Genomic DNA, 13,475 nt, shown 5'->3' with positions numbered 1-13,475 from the left:
GGTTTCAGCTCATGGGTCTTGGGATTGAGCCCTATGGCAGGCTCCTTGCTCAGTGGGGAGACTGCTTAAAGATTATCCCTCTCTGCCTCTCCCCACCTCGTGTGCACACGCACATGCACCCATGCGTACTCTCTCTTTCTCTCTCTCTCTCTAATATGGATAAATAAATCTTAAAAAATATTGAAAATGTATCTGCAGACTCAGTATATGAGTTAGGAAATAAGTTGCTGAGTTCTGTGTAACAAACAAACACATAGATTATTCTTTTGTGTAGATGAAGTCTGGGGGTGGATAGCCCAGGATAGTGCAGGGCTAGAAAGACAGCTCCACAAAGTCTTTGAGGATCCCAACTCTGATGTCTTCAGCAAAGAAATTTTGAATTAATTAATTTGAAATTATTTCCATTTTCAAGATCACCTCATGGTAAATTACTGGAGCTCCTGCAGGCACATCCCTATTCCAGACAGCAGGAAGAAGGATGGGTATGACATGGAAAGGCACACCTCTCCCTTTTAAGAACCCTTCCCAGAATTTGCACAGACATTTCTATGGACATTTTTTGGCCACAACTTAGTCTCCTGGCCAAAACTGGCTGCTATGGAGGCAGAATAAAACCCGTAGGCAGGAGCTTGAAAAGGACAAATTTTACTAAATATTGAGAAGAATTTCCTAATAACTTTATGTGCCCCAAGTTGAATGGGCTTTTTTAGAGAAACTTATGTAACTATTGTTACAAAAGCAACTAGAAAATTGCCTATCAGCGGTGCCTGGGTGGCTCAGTTGGTTGGGCAACTGCCTTCGGCTCAGGACATGATCCTGGAATCCTGGAATCCTGGGATCAAGTCCCGTGTTGGGATCCCAGCTCCATGGAGAGTCTGCTTCTCCCTCTGACCTTCTCCCCTCTCATGCTCTCTCTTACTCCCTCTCTCAAATAAATAAAAATCTTACAAAAAAAAAGAAAAGAAAATTGCCTATAAGGGACATCTTAAAGGGAGACATGATAGATACAGTTCCTTCGATACTATGTGCCAAGACTATTTCAATATATGTGTACACAGGCCATGCTGTATTTTAGTTTGATTAACTTTTCTTATAAAAAGAGATTTTTTTAAGATTTTATTTATTTGATATATATAGAGAGAGATCAAGTAGATAGAGAGGCAGGCAGAGAGAGAGGGGGGAAGCAGGCTCCCCACTGAGCAGAGAGCCCGATGCAGGGCTCAATCCCAGGACCCTGAGATCATGACCTGAGCCGAAGACAGAGGCTTAACCCACTGAGCCATCCAGGCGCCCCTAAAAAGAGATTTTGATAAGATTAGACTTCTACTTATTACATATCAATAATGACAAATGTTCCTTAAAGTGAGTACTTAGTACACAAGTCTTTTCATGTTTTTCAGAAGCTAGCATTTTCTTTTCTTTTTTGTTAAAGATCTTATTTATTTATTTATTTATTTGTCAGAGAGAGAAAGAGAGAGAGAGAGCGCGCACAAGCAGGAGGAATGGCAGGCAGAGGGAGAAGCAGGCTGTTTGCTGAGCACAGAGCCCCATGTGGGACTCCATCCTAGGACCTTGGGATCATGACCCGAGCAGAAGGCAGCCACTTAACCAACTGAGCCACCCAGGCATCCCTAGCATTTTCTGTTAATGGAAGGCATTAGTGAAATGGTGTTCTGTGGACATATAATGACTTTGCACACTTAGCAATCCTTCTGATATTGAAGTTTGGGGCCTTATGAATTTTCTTATTAATTTCCTTCAGGAAATTGGTTGAATTGGTTGAATCGGTTGAACCAAATTTCATTCACAATAACTATAAGACAGACACATTTTAATATTTGTGGCATATGAAATGTATATAGCTTCAGTCATTTTATGATGGATTTTTATTTTCTTTTGGTATTTATGAGAATTTCTTCAGAAAATATTAAGATGTTGATGTGGTATGTGTTTTTGATTTATATTTACAATTCTATAATTAAAGAGATCTAACATATTGAAGTTATGAGTTTTGTAATTTTAAACTATAGTACCCTGCCCACACCATAAGTCTGTTAGAGGTGGACTGAAGATGCTTTACTACTACCTCTAGACCTGTGCTCATTCTTGCTGACACAGATGATATTAAAAACTTAGACATAATAGTTATTGGATGCCGACTCCATTAGAAACAGAAGGAGAAAAATCTATTGCTTGCCAAATTAGAAAAATGTCATATAAAAAAGAAACTTTGCCTTTAGCTGCCATTTTGCGTCCCTGTGTGCTTGTGCACCTAATCTCAGCTGGTCTGCTGGAGACCCCCTGAGCACCAGCCCTAGTTCCCCATGTGGTCCCATTTCTGTTTCAACAAGATGAAAGGAACTATTATGAACCAGGAGAAACTCACCAAACTGTAAGCCCAAGTGAGCATTGGTGGGGAAAGAACTGCTCGTGAAAAGAAGGTGGTTCATAGAACCGCTATGGCAAATGATAACAAACTTCAGTTCTCCTTAAAAAGTTAGGCGTAAACAATATCTCTGTTATTGAAGAAGTGAGTATGTTCACAAGCCAAGGAACAGTGATCTGCTTTAACAACCCCAAAGTTCAGGAATCGCTAGCAGCAAACACTTTCACCATTACAGGCTACGCTGAGACAAAACAGCAGACAGAAACGCTACCCAGGGTCTTAAACCAACTCAGTGCAGACAGTCTGACCAGTTGAAGGAAACTGGCTGAAGCTCAGCCCAAACAATCTGTGGTTGGAAAAGCCCCACTTGCTACTGGAGACGAGGAGGAGGATGAAGTTCCAGATCTTGTGGAGAATTCAGAGGATGCTTCCAAGAAGGAAGCAAACTGAACTGAGTCAACTTCTGAAGAAGATAAAACCTGAAGAAGTTTTTGGGAGATGCTATTTTATAGTATGACTGCTTTTTAAAATTTTGTTCATGGATCTGATAAAATGTAGATCTCTAATATTTTTAAGCCCAAGCCCCTTGGACACTGCAGCTCTTTTCAGTTTTTGCTTACACACAGTTCATTCTTTGCAGTTAAGCACAGGGAAGAAGCCTGGGAAGAACGTTTGCAACAAGGTTAATAAAGTTCTTTGCCTAGTGTAAAAGAAAAAGAAACAAGATTCCAAATAAGAAACCTAGGTATTATTAGAATACAATGGTAAACATTGTTAAATTGTGCTCTTTTAGAGACTTAAATGAATTTTCCAAAATATAAAAATATTGACCACACTTGGCCTATACACATTTTCAAGGCATAGTTTTGATTATTTATACCTGTATTTGTATCTTCATGTATTGGTACATTTGTATCTGTATTTATTCTTTTTAGTTACAGAGAACAATTCTGGAAAGCATTTTGCTTCAACCTGTAGTCCATATGGTGTGATAGCCTGTACCAGGATGGCCGAGTCGTTAAGGCGTTGGACTTAAGATCCATATGGTGTGATGCAAAGCAATAAAGGACAGACTTGTGGGAAGCTCTTAGGGAGGCTGTCCTTCCCACCAGTGTGTAACTGATGCCCTTTCTTAATACATGGGCAGCTCAGCTTTCTGGAAGCAACTGTTAGATCCCAGGGCTTGGTCTTCCTCCTTATAGGCTTGTAGGTCTTTTCTCACACACAGTTTGAAAACTTTTAGTTTGAGGGATCCTATCTTGATCCTAGGTTGAAATCCTTAACTAATATGATACGCACTATGTTGAACTGACTTGCACTGTACCTTCTAAAGATCATGATTTATTCTACAGGGAGAAGTATTAAATTAAAATGGAGGGATTGAGTACTTTTGCCTCTTTTTTCTTTCTTTCCAACTCCTCCTGAAGATAAAAGGTTTGAACCTTTCCACCACTTGCATTTTTTAAAACTTTGCACAAGTAACTCATCAGGCCTCAGATTCTTTATCTGCAGACAAGGATAATAATACCTATTATGTAAGCATTATGGTAATTAAATTCAATAAACATCTTCTGAGCTCTTTCTGTATCCTCGGTCTAGTAAAATGTAAAATAATTTCTTTGTAAAACTTTTAGCACAGTATCTGGTACATAGAGATAAACAATTATGATTCTCTTTGCATTCTAAAATGAGGTCCTAATATAACAGGGACCTCAGTGAGGCCATAGTCCCAGCCCTTATCCCATGAACCCCTCAGTTGAGCTTTCTCACGCTGTGCTTATGAGATTGGGATTCACTAACACATAAACCTGACTGCCTCTTTATTTTTCTTTTTCTACCACGTTTCTTTAGTATGTTGATAGATCCATTTCTGAGCTTCCCTCTCTTGTCCTGCTTTCCACTTGTCTCCCTTCTCCCTGAAAGACTTATCTTTCCTTTAGAAGTCCAGATTAAATTACAGGACATGTATGCATGCCCCAGGTGGTCTTCACTGACTCTCCCATTGCTTTTGCCTACAGGTTTTGTGTGTGTGTGTGTGTGTGTGTGTGTGTGTGTGTGTTTAAGCTCAGTGAGCATTCACAAAGCAATCACACCCATGTATCCAATATCCAGATAAAGAAACAGAACATTACCAGAACCACAGGACCCTCTCCTGAGGCTCTCAGTCACTACTTACTCTCCAATGGTTATGTTAATCTGATTTCTACACTTAGAATTATTTTCCCTCTTGTTTCTTTGTGTTTGTTTGTTTGTTTGTTTAAAGTTTCTGTCTTTAAATAGTTTCTACACCCAACATGGGGGTCAAACTTACAACCCCGAGATCAGGAGTCACAATATTCACCGACTAACCCAGCCAGGTGCCTTTGTCTCTTCTCTTTTAATCTTATATAAATATGTCACATACTATATATTCTTTCTTGTCTTTCTTTCTTTTTTTTTTTAATTTTTAAAGATTTATTTATTTGAGAGAGAGAGTGCACAAATGGGGGGAAGGACAGAGAAAGAGAGAGAATCCCAGACAGACTCCCCACTGAGCAGGGAGTCCAACACCGGGCTGCATCTCACTCTGAGATCATGAGCTGAAAGCCCTCTAAAAGCATATTATAGAACATAATAAGACAGACGCAAAAGGGTGCACCTGGCTGCTCAGTCAGTTAAGCATCTAACTTTTGGTTTCAGCACAGGTCATGACCTCAGGGTGAGATCCAGCCCTGCGTGGGGCTTCCTGCTCAGCAGGGAGTTGGCTTGGGATTCTCTCTCTCCCTCTGCCCTTATCCCCTCTTGTGCTCTCTCTCTCTAAAATAAATAAAATCTTAAAAATAAATAAATAACAGTGTTTTTAGATAATACTAAAATATTTTGTTGGTTTTGCATCAAACTTTGTACAGTTACAAAATGTCAGTATAAAAAATTAAATACATGGGGACGCCTGGGTGGCTCAGTCTGTTAAGCTGCTGCCTTTGGCTCAGGTCATGATCCCAGGATCCTGGGATCGAGTCCCGCACCGGGCTCCTTGTCCAGCAGGGAGCCTGCTTCTCTCTCTGCCTCTGCCTGCCACTCTGCCTGCTTGTGTTCTCTCTTCGACAAATAAATAAGTAAAATCTTAAAAAAAAAAAAATTAAATACATGGAATCTGTTTTTCTGGATAATAATCAGGAAACTGTATTAACATTTGATTTTGAGGTTAAACTAAGTAGTGATGTCAGTTGGCCAGATACTGTACTAGTTTTGGCTGCCATATTGAGATTAACTAAAGGCAATAAATAAAATAGAGTTATAACAGTTTAAAGCTAATAGTTCTGAGGCACCTGGGTTCTTCAGTCTTTTGAGCGTCCAACTCTTGATTTCAGCTCAGGTCATTATCTTGTGGTTGTGAAATCAAGTCTGGTATCAGGCTCTGTGCTCAGCTCAGAGTCTGCTTGTCCCTCTCCCTCTGTTCCTCCTCCTTCTTCTACCACCCACCCCATCCCTGCTTGCACTCTCTCTCAAAAGAGTAAATAGAATCTTTTAAAAAAATAAATAAAACGTACAGTTTTTTCTTAAACATCATTCTTTTCTTTTCTTTTCTTTTTAAAGATTTTATTTATTTATTTGACAGACAGAGATCACAGGTAGGCAGAGAGGCAGAGAGAGAGAGAGGAAGGGAAGCAGGCTTCCTGCTGAGCAGAGAGTCCAATGTGGGGCTCGATCTCAGGACCCCAGGATCATGACCTGAGCCAAAGGCAGAGTCTTTAACCCACTGAGCCACCCAGGCACCCCAACATCATTGTTTTTTTAAATTAACTTTTAGGCAAGGGTCTAAGGAAGTACACCTTTCAAGACCTGCTGGTCTTAAAGGACACAGACCTTAAGCCTTGTCATTGAAGTTCTTTGTGAAATTATACTGAATGACCATCACTAAGATCTCTTCTTATTATTATTTCCTAGGGGGAAATCATCTGGAATATAAATTTATATTTGTTTATATCTATTTTTATTTCAAAATGTCTAGTATTTATTGAGGTAGGTGTTTTGAAATAAACGTGACATAATATGAGTTGATTGTTGTCAGTTCATACTGTATCACAGAGTGTAGAAAGGACTAAGTTATTATGATGAACATGTAATAATGTCAGCATTTGATGTCAGACACTTGCATTTAATGACATAAACACAGCTGAAGCCTGATAAATGGCCTTCCTTGACATTTTCTCAGAAAATATCAGTAATTTCATTCAGAAATGAAATTTTCTCTACAGAGGCTTTCAGAAATTGCTCAGTACTTTACTGTACTGGTATTGGCTAATAGGGTAAATGGATTACCATAAGGAATGAAAAAAGCATAACTTTTATTGGATACTATTTTCATTTTACAACAAACCACATCATAACTTTCCTGTGTTCATTCAATATTGGATATATATTATGTTAAGTGAAAATGAATCACATATTCTGAATATTTTTTTCCATACTTCAGAATGCCTTTTTTAGATATTGTCTAACTGCCAGCTAATTTACAGCTCCAAAACCTTGTTGTATCATTTCTGAATAGAGCATTCAATAATTTAAAGTGAAGTGAATCACTGTATGATGAATTGCTGTTAAATCTGTTGGGATGTAAGGGTTTCTTCGCTACAGTCATATATGTGATTGTACATTTCAGTGAGGATGCCCTCTGAACGTTAGAGGACATATTCATGAGCTGAATTTCCAAAAACAAATCTAATGTTTTGACAGCCCTGCTCAAAAGACAGCAGCTCAGCATTTCAGAGGTTGCCGTGCATTGGATGACAGAGTCATGGTGAGCCTGTGAATATCCTCTGTGCTCTGACCTTCCGCTTCCTCCTCTGCCCGGCCACTATTGTCCTGTGGCCCTAACAGGGAGGCACCTAGTCACCAACTAGTTTCTCATCTCAGCAGTCACAGGGAGGGTGGGGGTAAATGTTGTGAATCCCAGCACAAGAATGTTGTCAGTGGCACATGGTCATGGCTAAAACCCTTGTTCTTGTTCACATAGCGATTCCTTCCTTCCTTCCTTCCTTCCTTCCTTCCTTCCTTCCCTTCCTCCCTCCCTTCTTTCCTTCTTAAAATTTTTATTTATTTATTTGAGAGAGAGAGAGAGAGGCAGAGCATGAGTGGGGGTAGGGCAGAGGCAGAGGGGGAAGCAGACTCCCCACTGAGCAGGTAGCCAGACACAGGGCTTCATCCCAGGACCCTGGGTTGTGACCTGAGCTGGAGACAGATGCTTAACAGACTGAGCCACCCAGGTGCCCTAATACATGACAATTTCTTAAGGAAAAATAATTTCCAAGCTCTGCAGAATAGATTAAAAATACTATTTTGACATTCCCAAGCTGATTTCAACAAAATTCTTACTGCCTAAATGTTAAGAATAGAATAAATATTTTCATAAATTCCTTGAAAGTAACCATAAGCAGATCCAAATATATTGACTCTTTTTTCTATTTGGCTTCTTCTGACTAGACTTTTAATATTACTGCTTTTAATATTACTGCATTTTAGTTTTACAAATAATCAAGAATGTGCATGAAACCTTAATTTCCAACACAGAAGGATAATTGCTTGGTGATCATTTACTTTCTTTAAAACATAACTGAATATAAACTAGGATAGGAACTAAGAAAAAGAGTGCTTTTTAAACATGGATGGTATTGAAATGGCATGTGAAATCAAATGGCATATGAAAAATGCACTCACTTTTTTTTTCTGTCTTACACCTGTAACTTAAAAGTGGACCTAGGATCTAGTTCAACTGTTTAGTCACAGAATCCTAGGTAACATCTTACTGATCACTAGTAGTCTATAAGGTTGGGAAATGGAACCTACCCTGTTAAGAGATTTGCTTAGTAATAAGAGTTAACTCCAGAATCTATGCCACTTAATTACATAAATCCACCGCTCTGCCCATTTACCTATGGTTTACCATTGTTCTTTGTTCATCAACAAAGGTAAGATCTCATCTAACATGTTTTAGGTTAAAGATATCTTTAGTGGGACGCCCGGGTGGCTCAGTGGGTTAGGCCTCTGCCTTCAGCTCGGGTCGTGATCTCAGGGTCCTGGGATCGAGTCCCGCATCGGGCTCTCTGCTCAGCAGGGAGCCTGCTTCCCCCGCCCCTGCCCTTCTCTCTCTCTGCCTGCTTCTCTGCCTACTTGTGATCTCTCTCTGTCCATGAATAAACAGAAATCTTTAAAAAAAAAAAAAAAAAAAAAAAGATATCTTTAGTACACTTGAAAGCACAGAAAACACGAATTTACGAGAAAAGACACAAACCTTTAACAGTGACGTCTCTACTGGTCTCAGGTTAATCTTTCTGGGATATCAGTTCTAAATATATATATGTATGTATGTATACCTATACATACATACATACATATATATATTTAAACCATAAGAGACTCTTAAACTGAGGGTTGCTGGAAGGAAGCGGGGTGGGAGCGATGGGGTGGCTAGGTGATGGACATTGGGGAGGGTATGTGCTATGGTGAGTGCTGTAGATTGTTTAAGACTGATGATTCACAGACCTGTACCCCTGAAGCAAATAGTACATTATTTGTTAAAAAACAAAACAAAACAAACAAACAAAAAAAAACCAGAAACAGTAACACCAAAAAAAAAAAATTTAACTCCACTAAGTCCTGTCATAGCTTTTATGTACATATATGCCAAAACAACTGAAGTGTGTTGTGTGAATAAACATTCCCTGACCCAACCTGACTTTCTTACTACTCTTTCTATAAGCAAGCAGAAGACCATTTAAAGTAAGAAAAGTGGAGGGAAACGGGGAAGTAATAAAGGGCAATTTGAGCAGTAAGTGCACTAGGGTATCCGTGGGACCCTTCTCCAACTTCATGTGATAGCGTGCAGTATAGAAAAGGTTCTTTCAGCAAGTGTTTAGGAAAATGTGTTCCAAAAGATCTGCATAACATTAGTGTAACCAAGTGTTCCTCTATGTGGCTTCCTGTTTTGGAAGTAAATGCCTTCAGGGTACTCAGAATAACTCTGTTTAGAAACACAGGGAGAATTTAACCTCTTATGTTCCTCATAGGTTTTTAAAAACTATAGATTAATTTGGAAACAAAAGATCTCATCCTACTTTGTTTTTCAGTAGTTTTTAGCTAAAATTTAAAATTGCTCATATAAAAAATAGATGGTTTGACTAAAAAAACAACCAAAAAAGGTATAAATGGGAATTCTGACATTAGTTATTACCACTGAAATTGTAACATGAGTTTTGTCTCTTTATGAACAATTTTGTTAGACCAACTCTTTTGCAAATAGGGTTATTTCCAAATGAACTCAATTAAAAATTTCAACTCTGCTTATTTGTAGGAGGTATATGCAGGGAGCAGATGAGCTGAATCTATGTTTACTTCTTTGTAGTGTTATTGTTCAACATTCCTAACTTGCTGCTGCAAAGCCAGCAGAGGGAGCACCAAACAATATTTTTGTTTAGCTTGAAGCTTAATAATGTAGTTGAAACTTTTTTCCACCATTTTCATTTAAAAAGCTACCTACACCTAGTTATTGGTTATACATTTTCACCATATAATATAGTTCTGACTTTTTATATGCTTCTAATTCTTCTTTGAAATTAAAAGACTTAAAAGAGCCTTTTTGTGCAATTCCGTTCTACACATGATCGTTAAATGTGTAATATACTGTGTATTAGACTTCACAAGTCACAGAGTCAAAGGTGAATACACCGTTGTCTCAGTCCTTAAGGAATTTTTTTTTTAACATTTTATTTATTTATTTGACAGAGGCAGAGAGAGAACACAAGCAGAGGGAATAGCAGGCAGGGGAGAGGGAGAAACAGGCCTCCTGCTGAGCAGGGAGCCCAATTCGGGGCTCGATCCCAGGACTCTGGGATCATGACCTGAGTTGAAGGCAGATGCTTAATGACTGAGCCAACCAGGTGCCCCTTCAGGAATTTATAATCTAGTTGTAGACAGAATTGTAAAGATCCTTCTATTTACAGGTAAAATATGGGCCACCTACCTTGATGAAGATCAGTGGAGGTATTATTGAGAAGGTGATATTTGAATTGGACCTTGAAAGAGAGGTTTCCTAAATGGAAATTCTAGCCTGGAGGAAACAGTATAAGTGCAGGGTGTATTTGGGGAAAGGAAATTATAGGGCTGTGCTTTGATAGAACATGGGTGATAGAGGGTATATAGTAGCAGATGAGGTCAGAAAGCTAAGTTGGGGTCAGATAAAGGAGCACTTTGAAATCCATGCTTAGGAGTTTCGGTTTTATTCTTTTGGCAAAAGAGAACAAGCTGCAGACCATTAAAAGGAAAAAAAAATGTGTTTTAATAAAGTAATCCTTCATTCAGGGTAAAAGGTTACCTGGAGAACTGAGATATTAAAATTAAGCACTTTTAAAAATTATTTTTGAGAGAGAGAAGGCAAGTGGATGCTTATAAGTGGAGGACAGGGGAGAGAGAGGGAGAGAGAGATCTTAAGCAGGCTCTATGTTCAGCACAGAACCGGGCTCGGGGCTCAATCTCAAGACCCTGAGATCATGACCTGAGCCAAAGTCAGGAGTTGGATGCTCAAATGACTGAGCCACCCAGGTGCCTCTAAAATTGAACATTTTTGTCTAAGATAATATGAGATATTGTAACAGCCTAGATAATAATGTCTTCCATTTGTATTTGTATACATATCATACATGTTTGCATGCATTTGTATAGACACCTATGTGTGGATGTGTGTGTATTCACGCACATACGGTATATACAATAATACTGTTCCTAAACTATATATATGTATATATGTGTCCCTTAGAGTTATCCTGTGATTTAAAGATTTGTACTAAAAATATGTTAGGCAATGTGTACAAGGTCTCAAAGCAAATTCAGGGCAAAGCTGGTGCTCAAATTCTAGGTCTTTTGAGCCCAGACCTGCTATTGGTTTCATCAGAGTGTGCTGCTTTTGCATTAGATGATGTCAGTGTGGGCAGGAAGGATAGAATGTGTATGAGACACATTATGGAGGTATAAAAGGAGTAGATACAAGGACAAGAAAGGAGTTGAAGACAACTCCCAGGTTCTCATTCTCTGTGACGAGGAAGCCGAATGTGTTGCCACTGCCCGCATTGAAGATGTCAGGGAAGATGCTGGTTGGCAAGAGGGGAGAGAGATAGGCCAGGGGTGGGAGGGGCAGGTGGAAGATAATTCAACTTTGGCATGTCAAATTCAGGATGCTGGAAGGCATCTTTGTAAAGATGTCTAGCATATACTTCCCATTTTAGGTTTGGAGCTCAGAAGAAGAGCCAGAGCTAGAGTTTGAGAGTGGATGAGATAATTCAGGGAAATGAGACTGAGAAGAGGAGTGAAATGAGAACCGCCCTTGGGGGATGCCTGTGTGTAGGCCGATGGGGAAAGAAAGAAGCGTGGGCAGAAGCCTGCAGAGGTACTGACAGAGACGTGAGCAGTCAGGAGAATGTCCCATTCGTCACTCAACAATATTTGCATTGCTGCTGTGTGCAAGGCACTGAAGCCTCTGTTTGGAGTGTGAAAGGAGGGTGTCCTTGCAGAGTCAGCTGTTGCGGGGGACAGTTGAAGACGGGAACTGAGCAGAGGTCACCGGATTTGTTTACTCAGGAGGATCAGACTTCCTAAATATGCACAGAACTTTAGTTTGTGTCCTAAAAACAAAATAGACATCTGCCTCACAACTCTGTTTATGTTAGATCCCAGAGGATCTTGGCTCAAGATCTATGAACTATGGCCTTGATATCCACATGTGTTGTTTGTAGGTCAAACGTATTTCTATAGTTTCCAAAAGATGTACAATCCCTTGTAACCTTGATTATTTATCTTTATTTTATGTCTACTTTCAATTTGATTTTTGGTAACAGAGAAAAAAATCACTGTTATCTTTGTATAGTAAGTTCATTATAAAAAATTAAAATACATAGAAGAAATTTAAAAATTACCCCTCAGATAACCACCATAATACATTAGATAGCCAGAAATACACCTTCCTTCCCTTTCTATTTCCTCCTCCCTCCCTTCTGTCTTCTCTCTAAAGGATTAAATGTATTTTTACTTTTTATGGATAAAAAGGAAAGGAAACTAAAAGGTACCTAAAAGAAATATACAACTTCCAAATAGGTACTTCACTACAAATAGTATAAATTTTGGAAGACCCTTAAAAAGATTTTGGGAAACGATGGTTAGATTCATGATTTTCAGATGCTAATTTCTATTCAGACCTTATATGTGATCTGTTTTGAATGATGTACATATATACTCCACCTTCCTGTCCTCTATTTTTGTTTGTTACGCATTATTTTTACCAGTTTGAGCTTTATAGCATTTGTATTCTGTTTGTAATTAAGGCCTATACTTGTTTAATTGTAGTTCTGTATTTAACTGGAATATAATTAACTGGAGTTCAGTACTCACTATGTTGTTGTTTTTTACCTTGGCTTTTTCACCCTTGAATTTTAATTTTGACTTATATTTTAGTTGTCTCACTTCAATCATTAAGTAGAATTCTCTATGAATGTGTCATAGTGGTTGTTTCATGTTGAGAATGCCTTTGTTGTATTTATCCTATGCTGTCATCTTGGTTAGGCAGTCTGTTCTTGGGACCTAGTTTCTTTCTTTCAGAACTCTACAAACACTGGTCAGTTGTCCTCTGGTGTTGAAAGTTGCTGTAGAGAAATCTGATGGTACCTTTACTGTTCTTGGTTTTGTGTGATTCCCATTTTTCTTTTCTTCTCTTTTCTCTTCCCTTAAAAAAATTTTTTTTTGCATCCTCTATCCAATTTTAATGCTATAAGCATGTAGAAAATAGATTAAATTGAAATTTTATTTCAAAATATGCCCAAGAATAAAATCCTAGGTGGACTGAATAATTAAAAACTTTGAATGAACGCATACAACTAGTAAGTGAAAACACTGGTGACCCTGTAACTTTCTAAGAATGGCCTCAAGATAGAAACTGTGAAGAAGGGGCATCTGGGTGGCTCAGTTGGTTGTCTGGCTCTTAGTTTCATCTCAGATCTTGATCATGGAATCTAGCCCTGTGTTGGGCTCCACACTCAGTACAGAGCCTGCTTCAGATTTTTTTTTC

The 13,475-nt window shown here is 38.7% G+C and overlaps 1 protein-coding gene and 1 pseudogene across 6 annotated transcripts in view; both read left to right on the top strand.

Moving 5' to 3' along the window:
* Positions 1-13,475, top strand: part of ATG10 (autophagy related 10) — a 240,616-nt gene that overhangs the window by 101,008 nt on the left and 126,133 nt on the right. The window lies entirely within an intron of this gene.
* Positions 2,352-2,836, top strand: LOC308343593 (transcription factor BTF3-like; annotated as a pseudogene). Its single transcript has one exon. The product of its transcript is annotated as a transcription factor BTF3-like (transcript).

The sequence above is a fragment of the Martes martes genome (assembly GCF_963455335.1).
Source record: "Martes martes genome assembly, chromosome: 5".
In the NCBI taxonomy this organism is placed as follows: domain Eukaryota; kingdom Metazoa; phylum Chordata; class Mammalia; order Carnivora; family Mustelidae; genus Martes; species Martes martes.
This window is presented reverse-complemented; position numbering and strand designations above follow the sequence as displayed.